Below are 13,777 nucleotides of genomic sequence, written 5' to 3'. Positions count from 1 at the left end.
ACGACCAAAACATTTTGCCCAGGAAAGGACTCGCATAGTTGATGTGGATCCTCAATCATGGTTTGGATGGCCACGACCACAGACTTAACAGAAATTCCACTGGTGCATTGCTTAACTGCATGCAAGTGTTGCACTGATGCACACATGACTCCAAATCAGAGTCAATGCCAGGCCACCAAACGTGAGACCTGGCAATGGCCTTCATCATCGCAATATCAGGATGGGTACTGTGTAAATCCCGTACAAATCTCTCCCTGCCTGTTTCTTGGGCACACCAACACGATTACCCAATAGCAAACAATCAGACTGAATGGATAGTTCATGTTTGCGATGGTTGTAAGGTTTGGTCTCATCACACACTTCCCTGGGAATGGCCGACCAATCATCACTAAGGACACGTTGTTTAACAACCAATAAGATCGGATCCTGGCTGGTCCAGGTCCTAACTTGTTGAGCAGTGACAGGCGACTCTTCACTCTCAAAGGCATCCATGACCACAGTAGGTCTGTGGGCTGTGTCATTTCCACCTCCGGCGTGGGCAACGGTAAACGGCTCAATGCATCGGCACAATTCTTGGTGCTAGGTCTATGACGAATGACATAACCATAGGCAGATAATGTCAGCGCCCACCTCTGGATGCGGGGCGACGTGTTGGTATTGATACATCTATGCTTTGAAAACAAAGATATGAGCGGCTTGTGATGGTTTCAAGCTTGAAACAAAGCCCAAACAGATACTGGTGCATCTTTTTAACCCCATATAAGCAGGTTAAAGCTTCTTTCACTACCATGCTTTAGACATGCTTCTCAACGCGTATGCAACGGTTTGTAGTTTGCCCAACTCATTGGATTGTTGGGGCACGCAACCAACCCCATGTGATGAAGCATCACAGGCCAATACTAAACGCTTGCATGGGTCATAATGTACCAGCAATTTGTTGGAACAAAGCAGATTTCTAGCCTTCTCGAAGGCACTGTCTTGAGATACACCCTAAACTCAGTTGACGCCTTTTCTGAGCAGCATGTGCAGTGGCTCTAATAATGTGCTCAATTTAAGTAAGGAATTACTGAAGTAGTTGAGAAGACCAAGGAATGAATGCAGCTCCGTCACATTCTGAGGTGTGGGTGCATTTTTGATGGCCTCTGTTTTTGAGTCCGTAGGCCTGATGCCGTCTGCAACAATCTTCCTTCCCAGGAATTCGACTTTCAGTGCCATAAAGACGCACTTTGAACATTTCAGCCTCAGCCCCACTTTGTCCAGATAACGTAGAACGTCTTCCAGGTTGTGCAGGTGTTTGGCAGTGTCACGACCTGTGACCAGTATGTTGTCTTGGGACACCACGGTTCTAGGGACAGATTTCAATAAAGTCTTTATTTCTCTGAAATATAGCTGCAGCCGAGCGAATTCCGAAAGGATACCTGTCGTAAATGAACAGCCCTTTATGCGTATTGATGCCGTAAGTTTCTTCGATGATTCGACAAGCTCCTGTGTCATATAGGCTGACGTCAGATCCAATTTGGTGAACGACTTTCCCCCGGCTAGCATTGCAAACAGGTCATCAGCCTTTGGTAACGGGTACTGATCCTGTTTCGAAACTTGGTTGATCGTAACCTTGTAGTCTCCACAAATCCTGACAGCGTTATCATTCTTTAGCACAGGAATAATGGGACTAGCCCATTCGTTAAATTCAACCGGTGAAATGACCCCTTCACGTTGGAGTCTGTCCAGTTCGATTTCGACCTTCTCCTTCATCATGTACAGGACCGCCCGGGCTTTGTGATGGATGGGTCTTACATCCGAGTCCAGGTGGATCTGCACCTTGGCTTCCGTGAAGATGCCGATGCGCGGTTCAAACAGCGAGGGAAATTTGCTCAGCACTTGAGCACACGAGGCATCATCCACCGATGACAAAGCTTTAATATCATTCCAGTTCCACTTTATTTTTTCGAGCCAACTCCTGCCGAACAGCGTTGGACCATTGCCTGGAACGATCCACAGCGATAGATCATGAACCGCCCCATCGTACAACACCTTGACTGCTGCACTGCCAATCACTGGTGTGAGCTCTTTGGTGTATGCAATTTTGCATTTACTGGACTCAGCTTGGGTTTCACGGCCTTGGTGTCCCACAGCTTTTCAAAAGTCCTCTGGCTCATAATTGACTGACTCGCACCCATGTCTAATTCCATAGATACTGTCATGCCGTTCAATTTTACTTCAATCATTATCGGTTGGCTCTTAGTCAGGAACGAATGTACACTATACACTTCCTCCTCAGGTATCTCGGGTTGCATTGCCGGATCTGCTCCGGATCGGTCATCATCATCCACGTGGTGTGTCGCAGCACGCTTGCTGAGCTGCGGACACATCCGCTGAAGGTGCCCCATTTTTGCACAGCCTCTACAAATATACTGTCTGAAATGGCACTGATGAGGCCGATGATTGCCCCCACAATGCCAACAGGATGAAATCAGATTCATGCCCAATGGCGGACTTCGAGCAGCTACAGCTTTCGCAAACACAGTCGGGTAGGCCCTGCCAGGTGCAGCTCTGCCAACCGACGACACAATCTGGTGCACAGTACTTGCCGTGGAGTTCCGACTGTGAGGATATGTGCTTTGTACTATCGATTGTGGTCAGGCAAGCCTAGGCGATCGTGATGGCCCTGCTCAGATCCAGTGTCTCTGCAGCCAGCAGCTTCCACAGGATCACCTCTTGGTTTATTCTATAACAAAGACATCATGCAGCATGTCTTCCAACGTGGTTCCAAACTTACACGGCCCAGCGAGACGTCTCAGGTCGGCAACAAATTCCGCTACGTCCTGGCCTTCAGAACGAACATGCTTGTAAAAGCAATATCACGAGATAATGATGCCTTCTTTAGGTTTGAGGTGGTCCCAAATCAAAGCACACAATTCCTCATAGTTCTTTTCCATTGGACGTGCAGGTGAGAGCAGATTCTTTGAGGCCATAGATTTTTGGACCATAAACCGTGAGGAAAACCGCCCTGCGCCGAACTGCATTAGCGTCTTCATCCATCTTGTTGGCCATGAAGTACTGGTCGAGGTGATCTGTAAAATCCTCCCAGTCTTCTCCCTCCACGAATCACTCCAGGATTCCAACGGTGCTCCTTTTTTTTTGTGCGTGAAAGTTTGTATTGTGCCTCGTCGCCAAATGTTGCATATGCAATAACTCAATAGGCTTAGTACCGTGAACTCAATCAGGTGCGACCTGACTCTACTTTACTAGCTCTCAAAGTGAGGATTAAACATGGAGGCTTTTCTTATCTACAAGGGCTGCGCGTGTGTGTCTGTGGCCCAATGATCTCCGACGGTCGCTCCCCCTGGTGGCAGGTAAACACAGGCATACATACATTACACCTCCCCAAAGGAGTACAACAGGATATGGGATGAGATCGGGGAGGCTGTGTCCACCACAAGTATCCTGGTACGCATCGGGAAAAGATGCCGTAAGAAGTGGAACAATCTGGTATGGGTAGCAAGAGTAAGTAATGATTTTATTTATGCACCCCCGATATGCCATGTACCATGTAAATATAGATTCAGTGTCACACGGATGACGTTATTTATCTTAAGGTTACGGCGATGTATTCGTGCTTTCAGGCAATGCAGAAGAAGTCACCTGCAATAACAATGGATCAGTAGCGTACAGGTGGAGGAAGCACAACCCAAGAGCCATTGACAGAAATAGAGATCCGTGCCCTGTCCCCGGTCAGGGATAGCAACCGTGTCACCACTGGCATTGGAGCAGACCCACTCACACAGGATGGTAAGTTGAATATACGTAATGTAACTGTAACTGTAATGTTGGCCTCATGTAATGTACTGCAATGTAACGCAATGCATATATGTATTGTCTGTCTGGTGGACATTTAAGTAAGACTGCGATAAGTCACTGTACTATGTACTCATGTAACCCTAACCACTCTCCTGGTGCCAAGCATTTTTAAATGTTGTTTTGTACTTCCAGACTCTGACTATTCAGCCCACACCTCCACAGAGAGACCCACTGCCTCCACACCTCTATCATCACCCAGCCCTCTCCTGACTTCACCACTGGCAAAGATGATGAAGAGGAAGAGGAAGAGCCACTGATCCTGGAGCGAGTGGAGGTGAAGGTGGGTTTGGAGATGGAGGAGGATACACCAGTTCCATGTGGGCCAGCTGGAACACCCTCCACCACCGAGTCTGTATTCAGGGGATTCCCCCATGCCTCCTCTGATTCTATAGGACAAAGTGGTGTTCAGCAACGCACCTTTGCCGCAGCGACAGAGATTGGTGCAGAAAAGGTTGGTTGCTGCACGACAGATAGGCGTGTACCAGGACATGGAACGTCTGTCACAGGCCAGCATCGACATAGGTCGAGAGCTGCTCAAGGCCGTGGCTATGATAGCTACAAACATCGCGGCTCTATCAGAACGGCAGTCGGAGGATATGTCTCATATGATCACCGCGATGGAGCGAACTGCTGACTCCATCGAAGCCATGCGGCAATCGACGGGATCGGGACGTGGCGTGGAATCCCCCTGTGCCATAGTGGTCAGGTCGGCCGTGTCATGTATGTAACCATCATGCAACGGTAATCGTCATGGAACTGTAACCTTCATGCAACTCCTGTACACTGTACTTATACGCTAGAAATGCACACCCTGACCACAGGGGGTGAACTTGTGGGAGACACTCCTCAGCTGGGTTTCCAAGTATAAAAGGGGAGGTCCCACACAGGGTCAGCACTCCTTGGTCCTGGAAATAAAGGTTAAGGTCACGTAGTGACTGTGTCTGCAGTACATGCCTCGTGTGAGTTTATAGTACGGTGCAGGGACATCACATTTGGCGACGAGAAACGGGAATCACCGAACCAAGAGGATGGCCACCGGTAGCACAGGGGAATGTTACTGTGTGGGTGAGGACTGGGACAACTTCGAGGAAAGACTCCAGCAGAGTTTTGTCACGAAGGACTGGCTGGGAGTGACAGCGGCTGACAAGCGGAGGGCGCATCTACTGACCAGCTGCGGACCATAGACGTATGCGCTGATGAAAGACCTGCTCGCACCCCAAAAGCCAGCGGACAAGTCCTTTGAAGAGCTCAGCCAGCTGATCAGTGAGCATCTCAAGCTGGCGAGTAGCGTACACATGGCCCGACACCGGTTTGACACACACCGGCATCGGGAGGGACAATACATCTCAGACTTCGTTGCAGACCTGCGGCGCTTGGCCAATCTCTGTAAGTTCACAGATGCCTGCAGCGGGGAGATGTTAAGGGACTTTTTCATTGAGGGCATTAATCATGTCGGGATTTTCAGGAAGCTCATAGAGGCCAAGGACTTGACTTTAGAAGGGGTGGTGTTGATAGCTCAGACTTCATGGCAAGGGAAGAGGAGACCATGCTAATTTACGTGTGCAGCCCTGGTCCCAATGTGGCGATGGACCAGGGAGTTAACATTGTGAACGCGGCTAGGGACCCCGCAGGCAGGCAAGGGCATTTCAAAACCAGCCAGGCAGCAACAGACTCTAGGGTGGGCCCGCAACAGGGACAATGGAAAGGGGATCGGCAATTCACATCATCACGAGGAACAATGCATCCCGCGATGGGACCATTAACACCCACCATCAGAGTGCTTAGAAACAACCAAATGGGCAATCAGAGAGGAATGTCTGGTAACAGTCCTTTGTTAACAACAATCTCAGCTCATGCTGGAGATGTGGGGATAGACATACTGCGAAAAGCTGCAGGTTTCAGCAATATACCTGTAGGATTTGCAACGTCAGTGGACACTTGGCCAGGATGTGCAAAAAGGCTGTGGCGAGGCTAATCTGCGAGACAGAGGAACCAGACGAGGGGTCTGCAATGCAGGATGATGCCTGGGGAAAAGCCATGGATGCTGAAGTTCAGCGGGTTCATGTGGCTGACGTCCACAGCTCATACACTAAAACGCCACCCATGATGATGAAAGTTTTATTGAATGGCTTCCCAGTGCACATGGAGCTGGATACGGGAGCTAGCCAGTCACTTATGAGTGCCCAACAATTTGAGAGACTATGGCCACACACAGCTAGCAGGCCCAAACTGGAATGCATTAACACGAAGCTACGGACGTACACCAAAGAGATCATCCCAGTGCTAGGCAGTGCAAACTTGGTGGTAACTCATAATGGATCACAGAACTGGCTGCCACTCTGAATCATCCGGGAAATGGCCCCGCGCTCTTGGGGAGGAATTGGCTAGCTGAGATGAATTGGAAATAGGGGGATGTGCACGCCATTTCATCTGTGGAGCGAAGTTCATGCTCACAGGTCCTACAAAAATTCAGGTCACTGTTTCAACCTGATGTCGGAACATTCAAGGGCACTAAAGTAGTGATACGCATTACTTCGGACGCCAAACCAGTGCAGCACAAAGCCAGAGCGGTGCCGTATGTGATGCGTGAGAAAATTGAAAGTGAATTGGACAGGCTGCTCAGAGAGGGCATAATTTCGGCCTTTGAATTCAAAGACTGGGCAAGTCCCATCGTTCCTTTCCTTAAAGCAGATGGCTCGGTTAGGATTTGTGGCGACTACAAAGCCACCATCAACCGAGTATCGCTGCAAGACCAATACCCGCTCCCGAGAGCAGAGGACCTTTTTGCCATGCTGGCAGGTGGCAAGCTGTTCACGAAGCTGGACCTCACTTCGGCCTACATGACTCAGGAACTGGCTGAAGAATCCAAGCTTCTGACCACCATCACGACGCACAAGGGATTATTTATCTACAACAGGTGTCCGTTTGGCATTCGTTCGGCGGCAGCTATATTTCAACGGAACATGGAAAGCTTGTTCAAATCCATTCCTGGAACAATCGTATTCCAAGACGGCATCCTTATAACGGGTCGAGACACCGAGGAACACCTCCACAACCTGGAGGTGGTGCTACGCCGACTGGACCGGGTAGGCCTGTGGCTGAAAAAAGCCAAGTGTGTGTTTTTGGCCCCAGAGGTCGAGTTTTTGGGCAAGAGGGTTGCCGCAGACGGGATCCGGCCCACTGAATCAAAAACGGAGGCGATCCACCGGGCGCCCAGGCCCGGTAACACATCGGAGTTGCGATCATTCCTGGGACTTTTGAACTATTTCGGGAACTTTCTGCCGAACTTAAGCACATTGTTGGAGCCGTTATACATGCTCCTGCGTAAAGGTTGTGAATGGCTTTGGGGGGACTGTCAAGAACGGGCTTTCAATAAGGCGAGGAACCTGCTGTGTTCTAACAAACTGTTGACTTTGTATGACCCCTGTAAAAAACTGGTTTTAACGTGCGATGCATCGTCCTACGGGGCTGGGTGTGTGTTGCAGCAGGGTAATGACGACGGACGACTCCAACCGGTGGCTTATGCCTCCAGGTCACTCTCCTAGGCAGAGTGTGGATATGGTATGGTCAAAAAGGCAGCACTTGCTTGTGTTTACGGTGTGAAAAAGATGCACCAGTACATTTTTGGTAGACGCTTCGAGCTAGAGACGGACCCAAGCCGTTAACATCCCTGTTGTCCGACAGCAAGGCTGTCAATGCCAATGCATCAGCTCGCATACAGCGATGGGCTCTCACGCTGGCTGCATATGACTACACCATACGGCACCGGCCAGGCATCGAAAATTGCGCTGACACACTCAGCAGGCTCCCACTGGCCACCATCGAGGGGGCAGCGGATCAAAGCGCTGAGATGGTCATGGCCGTTGAGGCTTTTGACACCGCAGCCTCCCCCATCACAGTCCGCCAGATCAAACTCTGGACCAACAGAGACCCCCTCCTATCCATGATAAAGAAATGTGTCCTGACTGGGGATTGGGCGCCCGCACACACGGCGTGCCCCGAGGAGGTCAGACCGTTTCAGAGATGGATGGATGTGCTCTCCATCCAAGCCGACTGCCTGCTATGGGGCAGCTGGGTAGTCATCCCGCAGAAAGGCAGGGAAGCGTTCATCAGGGAACTCCACAGCGAGCACCCTGGCATCGTGTTATTGAAGGCCATTGCCCGGTCACATGTATGGTGGCCGGGGATTGACTCAGACCTGGAACACTGGGTTCGCAGGTGCACGACATGTGCCCAGTTGGGCAATGCCCCCAGGGAGGCCCACTCAGCCCGTGGCCCTGGCCCACCAGGCCATGGTCACATATTCATGTAGACTATGCGGGCCCGTTCATGGGGAAAATGTTCTTGATCGTTGTCGATGCATACTCGAAATGGATCGAGTGCATCATATTGAACTTGTGCACAACATCCATCACCGTGGAGAGTCTGCGTACGGTTTTCGCGACCCACGGCTTGCCGGACATATTGGTCAGCGACAATGGCCCATGCTTCACCAGCCATGAATTCCAGGAGCTTATGTCAGGCAATGGTATCAAACACATCCGGACAGCGCCATTCAAGCCTGCTTCCAATGGCCACGTGGAACGGGCGGTCCAAGTCATAAAACAGGGCATGCTACGCATCCAAGGACCCTCCCTTCAGTACCGCCTATCGCGCCTCCTGCTGGCCTACAGGTCCCACCCGCACTCGCTCACGGGAGTCCTGCCAACGGAACTCCTCATGAAACGCACGCTTAAAACGCGGCTGTCCCTCATTCACCCAGCCGTGGCAGACATTGTTGAGGGCAAGCACCAGTTCCAAACCGAGTTCCATGATCGAAATTCAAGGGGGAGATGTATAGAAATGGATGACCCGGTATTTATTCTTAACCATGCTTTGGGACCCAAGTGGCTTGAGGGCACAGTAATTGGCAAAGAAGGGAATAGGTTCATAGTGGTCAGACTAAACAATGGGCAGATATGCCGCAAACACTTGGACCAAGTAAAGAAAAGGCTCAGCAGAGACATGGAAAAACCTGAAGAAGAGCATGAGATGTCACCCACACCACTGCCAGTGGACGAGCAACAAGGACAATCCACAGCATGCACAGTCCCTGTGGCCAGGCTGGACAGACCGGAATCACCTCAGGTGACAGAGACGCATGCCAAGGCACAGCCACCAGAGCCACAGCTGCGGCGCTCCAGAGAGCATCGACCACCTGAAAGACTTAACCTTTGTCACAAAAAGACATAAGGGGGTGGGGGGCAGGTGATGTCATGTATGTAACCATCATGCAATGGTAATCTTCATGTAACTGTAACCTTCATGCAACTCCTGTACACTGTACTTATACCCTAGAAATGCACACCTGACCACAGGGGGTGAACTTGTGAGAGACGCTCCTCACCTGGGTTTCCAGGTATAAAAGGGGAGGTCCCACCCAGGGTCAGCACTCCTTGGTCCTGGGAATAAAGGTTCAGGTCACATAGTGACTGTGTCTGCAGTACATGCCTTGTGTGAGTTTGTAGTACGGTGCAGGGACACAACAGGCAGCACCTGAGGGTGGGGAGCTGCCAGCATCTTCCAGCCCTGAAGCCATGCCTTCCACATCACGAGCTTCTCCTAAGGCCCTATTTATTGCACCTGCAATGTCTGACCACCAACGACAGCAACAGCACTCGCGGTATGGTGCTATACACCGGCTTGGTCCAGCCTCAGGGGCAGTGGAAAGGGAAGGGCAGGAGTAAGAAAGGGGGAATAGTCCCAAGGGTATTGTAGCACGCGGTCGAGGTCGTGGTCGAGGATAGTCAAGGGTCTTTTCTTGTACTTGTTCATTTAATCAGTCAAGTCTGATTTTTAAGTTTATTCAAGTTGTTAAAGTTTTGTGAAAGTTGTTATTAAAGTTGTTACAGTTGTTTTATAGTTCAAAGTTTTAAAATTGTTGCATATTTTTAAAATGTTTACATAAACATTTGAATTAAATTTAAGCATTCTGGTACAGTGTTAAACTTTTGTGGTAACAGTCATCAGGGTCCTAAAAAGCAGCTCTCCACATTCAAGCAAAGCGTTCATTTATGAGCTGCTGACGTAACAATTTTGCGGTTGCATACACTCCGCCTGCCCTCCGCTGTGGTGTTGGAGGGGGGGGGGAATGGTGCCATGGGTTCATGTTGAAACTCCTCCTTAACCTCCTCCCCCTGATTTTCCTCTTCTTCCTCCTCCATCTCCTGCACTCTCTCCTCAGGTTGGTTCCGCAGCCCCCTATGGCAATTCCTGTCCCCGCATGATTGCTAAATTATGCATCATGCAGCACACCACTGTGAACTGAGCAACCTGCTCAGGGTGATATTCCAGCATGCCTCCAGAGTAGTCCAAGCATCGAAAGCACTGCTTTAGCACTCCAATTGTCTTTTTTCAATTATATTATGTGTGGCTATATGGCTCTTATTATATCGTTGCTCGGCTTCTGTCTGATGGTTCCGCAGGGCGGATCAAGAGCCAGGTGGCGAGGCCATACCCTTTGTCCCCCAGCATCTAGCATTTACCTTGTAGCTCAGACTTCAACAGGTCAGACACAGTGCTCTCACGCAAGATATGCACATCATGGATGCTCTCTGGAAAGTTGCCATTCACTGTCATTATGCGCTGTGTATGGTCGCATATGAGCTGCATGTTGATGGAGTGAAATCCCTTATGGTTTCGGTACACCTCCGCCTCCTGTAATACTACTCGCAGGGCAATATGGGTACAGTCAATAACACCCTGCACCTTGGGAAGCTGGCAACGCATGCAAATCCCAAAGCCCTGTCACTCTGTGCTCCCTGCTCATTGCGAAGATTATAAATTCCATCCGGCGTGCATACAGTGCTTCGGTTACCTGTCGAATGCACCGATGTGTAGCGTACTGAGAAATACAGCATTTGTCCCCAATTCATGCCTGAAAAGAGTCACATGCATAAAAGGAAAGTGCCGCGGTCACCTTCATCTCAACAGAGAGTGCAGTAATGCTGCAGGTACTGGGCTGCAGGTCTGCCTTAATGAGCTGGCAAATAACATTGATCACCTCTTTTCGGAAGCGCAGCCTTCGAATGCACTGTCGATCGGTCAGGTCCACGTATGAACACTTCTCCCTGAAAATCCTTTGGGGGTAAGGTTTCCTCCTCCTCATCAGTCTGCAAAATCCTCCATTACCCTGATAACTGTTTAATAAACCTTCTCACATCTGGATCCTCCATTAGACAGATTGTCGGCAATGCAGGCTGAGATAGTACAGGCCCCATTCTTTTTAAATCTCCAGAATATTTTTCAATGAAAAAAATATAACTAAAATGCTTTTGATCTTAAGTTACTCAGGACCAATAACAATACCTTTTCTACTGTAAATCACACTGTAACATCACTGTTCACCTCAGAAATACAGAGGTGCTGTTTTAGCTGACAGTTCCCAATTTTAAAGTGGCAGCTCCGAGCACTACTGCCCATTCCCACCCACTTAACATCGCATAAAACCACCTTTTCCAGGACGGTATGCAGCTCCGGTGGTATGTCGGCGGTATGCCATGAAAATAGGACTTTTTGGGCAGTATGCGGACAGTTCTGCACAGCGGATGGTGTGCATACCGCTTGGCGGTATATCAATGATGAATATTCCGCTGAGCGGTATGTCGGTGTTTTTTCACCAAAATTGCATTTTTGGGCGGTACGCGGGTGGTAAGGTGCGTTATGTCCATGAATTTCGGGCCTTAAATGTGTCATTACTATAACTTACTTTAAAATTCAAAGTTCAAGCTATATATACCCATTGATAAAACTAATAAATCATATGATCATCTTAAAAACATAACTTTGATTCATTCTGTTGCACACCTGTAACTCAATATATGCTGTGACAGTCTTTCATTGGTGCAGATGCTTTATGAAAATTAAATCACATCAATTTCCATAGAGATTAAATAGATAAAGGTTAAACAAGATGTATATTAGATCTGTCAGCTTTTCATCCTTGAACTATAGGATGAAAAACTAAAATTAAGATTATCTGTTTCACTCTTAGACGGTCCCGGTATTCTAAACCAGAGCTTTGAAATTGCACTCCATGTTTGAAAAAACATGAAACATTTCACACTATTGTCCCATTCCAGGAACACTAGGTTGGTCTCAGCTCGTAAGATAGTGTAGAAAATTGATTGAGGCAGACCTCATACAACAATTTGTGCCAACTTCACATGGAACAAACCAGTTCCTTCTTGTCATCATAACAGTTAATGTGCAATAAACATATTGGTTAGCCTCATCATACCAATTAAGTTATTTGTAGTCCCCTGTTTGCACAGTAGATTACAGCACTAACATGTTGTGACATTAACTGGTAGAATTCTAATTCATGGTTGATGCTCCCTTCCTGGTGAGTTGCCAGTTTCCAAATGCACAAATTTGGGCAAAAGTGTTTCCTTAAGGAAAGTAAAATCAAAGTACTGAGAGGCATTGAGGGTACTGCACCTAGCAGCATTGTGTTGGCTATTCTTTTTGTTTGCAGTCAATGGAATGCTATTGAGGACTGTATGCAGTGAAGAAAATATTTGAAAATTAGGCAAGAAAGAAATAACATTTTAACACATATAAATGTATTCCTTTATTACTTATGTTCTATTAATAAATAGCTGTTCTGTGCTTTTGATTTCCGAAATGAACCACCAACATTCCATCTTTTTCTATAAAATTGATACTGACAAAGGTGGATTCTCACAGTACACACAGATATATAACTGATATATCTTTATTTTTATCGCAACGTTTAAGTGGGCAAACATTTGGCACATGGAGTATAACGTGGGAAAGTGTGAGGTTATCCACTTTGGCAGAAAAAATAGAAAAGCAAATTATTATTTAAATAGAGAGAAATTACAAAATGCCGCTGTACAGAGGGACCTGGGGGTCCTTGTGCATGAAATACACAAAATTAGTATGCAGGTACAGCAAGTACTCCAGAAGGCAAAAGGAATGTTAGAAACATAGAAACATAGAAAATAGGAGCAGTCGTCGGCCATTCGGCCCTTCGAATCTGCACCGCCATTCAATATGATCGTGGCTGATCCTCTATCTCAACACCATATTCCCACTTTTTCCCCATACCCGTTGATGTCTTTTGTTCCTAGAAATCTATCTATCACCCTCTTAAATATATTCAGTGACTTGGTCTCCATAGCCTTCTGTGATAGAGAATTCCACAGGTTCACCATCCTCTGAATGAAAAAATTTCTCCATATCTCGGTCATACATTTTCTACACTGTATCCTGGGACTGTGACCCCTTGTTCTAGACTTCCCAGCCAGAGGAAACATCCTCCCCACATCCAGTCTATCCAACCCAGTCAAAATTTTGTTTCAATGAGATCCCCTCACATTCTTCTAAACTCTAGTGAATACAGGCCTAATCGACCCAATCTCTCCTCATACGACAGTTCCGCTATCCCAGGAATCAGTCTGGTGAACCTTCGCTGCACTCCCTCTATGGCAAGTATATCCTTTCTTAAGTAAAGAGACCAAAACTGTACACAATACTCCAGGTGCGGTCTCACCAAGGCCCTGTATAACTGTAGTAAGACATTTTTGCTCCTGTACTCAAATCCTCTTGCAATGAAGGCCAACATACCATTTGCCTTCCTAACTGCTTGCTGTACCTGCATATTTGCTTTCAACGACTGGTGTACAAGGACACCCAGGTCCCTCTGTAAATTGACACTTCCCAAGCCATCACCATTTAAAAAATACTTTGTCCTATGTTTTTCCGACCAAAGTGGATAACTTCACATTTATCCACATTATACTGCATCTGCCATGTGTTTGCCCACTCACTCAACCTATCTAAATCGTCCTGCAGCATTTTTGCATCCTCCTCACAACTCACAAACCCACCTAGTTTTGTGTCGTCAGAAAACTTG

This window comes from Pristiophorus japonicus, chromosome 6 (assembly GCF_044704955.1).
Source record: "Pristiophorus japonicus isolate sPriJap1 chromosome 6, sPriJap1.hap1, whole genome shotgun sequence".
In the NCBI taxonomy this organism is placed as follows: domain Eukaryota; kingdom Metazoa; phylum Chordata; class Chondrichthyes; family Pristiophoridae; genus Pristiophorus; species Pristiophorus japonicus.
Note: the sequence above shows the minus strand (reverse complement) of the source record.